This window comes from Schistocerca gregaria, unplaced genomic scaffold (genome assembly GCF_023897955.1).
Source record: "Schistocerca gregaria isolate iqSchGreg1 unplaced genomic scaffold, iqSchGreg1.2 ptg000458l, whole genome shotgun sequence".
Lineage (NCBI taxonomy): Eukaryota > Metazoa > Arthropoda > Insecta > Orthoptera > Acrididae > Schistocerca > Schistocerca gregaria.
Window position 1 is genome coordinate 15,001 of NW_026061876.1, and position 1,434 is coordinate 16,434.

Genomic DNA, 1,434 nt, shown 5'->3' on the forward strand with positions numbered 1-1,434 from the left:
TAACCTAACCCACGTTGGCCCTTAACCTAACCCACGTTGGCCCTTAACCTAACCCACGTTGGCCCCTAACCTAACCCACGTTGGCCCCTAACCTAACCCACGTTGGCCCCTAACCTAACCCACGTTGGCCCCTAACCTAACCCACGTTGGCCCCTAACCTAACCCACGTTGGCCCCTAACCTAACCCACGTTGGCCCCTAACCTAACCCACGTTGGCCCCTAACCTAACCCACGTTGGCCCCTAACCTAACCCACGTTGGCCCCTAACCTAACCCACGTTGGCCCCTAACCTAACCCACGTTGGCCCCTAACCTAACCCACGTTGGCCCCTAACCTAACCCACGTTGGCCCCTAACCTAACCCACGCTGCACCTTAACCTAAGTTACGCTGCACCTTAACCTAAGTTACGCTGCACCTTAACCTAAGTTACGCTGCACCTTAACCTAAGTTACGCTGCACCTTAACCTAAGTTACGCTGCACCTTAACCTAAGTTACGCTGCACCTTAACCTAAGTTACGCTGCACCTTAACCTAAGTTACGCTGCACCTTAACCTAAGTTACGCTGCACCTTAACCTAAGTTACGCTGCACCTTAACCTAAGTTACGCTGCACCTTAACCTAACTTACACTGCACCTTAACCTAACTTACACTGCACCTTAACCTAAGTTACACTGCACCTTAACCTAAGTTACACTGCACCTTAACCTAAGTTACACTGCACCTTAACCTAAGTTACACTGCACCTTAACCTAAGTTACACTGCACCTTAACCTAAGTTACACTGCACCTTAACCTAAGTTACACTGCACCTTAACCTAAGTTACACTGCACCTTAACCTAAGTTACACTGCACCTTAACCTAAGTTACACTGCACCTTAACCTAAGTTACACTGCACCTTAACCTAAGTTACACTGCACCTTAACCTAAGTTACACTGCACCTTAACCTAAGTTACACTGCACCTTAACCTAAGTTACACTGCACCTTAACCTAACTTACACTGCACCTTAACCTAACTTACACTGCACCTTAACCTAACTTACACTGCACCTTAACCTAACTTACACTGCACCTTAACCTAACTTACACTGCACCTTAACCTAACTTACACTGCACCTTAACCTAACTTACACTGCACCTTAACCTAACTTACACTGCACCTTAACCTAACTTACACTGCACCTTAACTGTCACATGTAACGTCACAGGAATGTAGCTTTGCCTAACAGCAACCCTCTGAACATAGTTCACTGCTTGGATCCTCTGGTGTCATGTGTATTTCTTGATGCCATGGTGCGTACCCTCACATAAAGGTCTTTCGAGTGTTGCGTACTTTCTACACAGTCCCGCTAACCACTGGAAGGGTGTACCGCTACAGAACGAATATCGCCCTCCCCTCCTGCCCTTCCAAGCTGGTCGGTCAGGCGTTT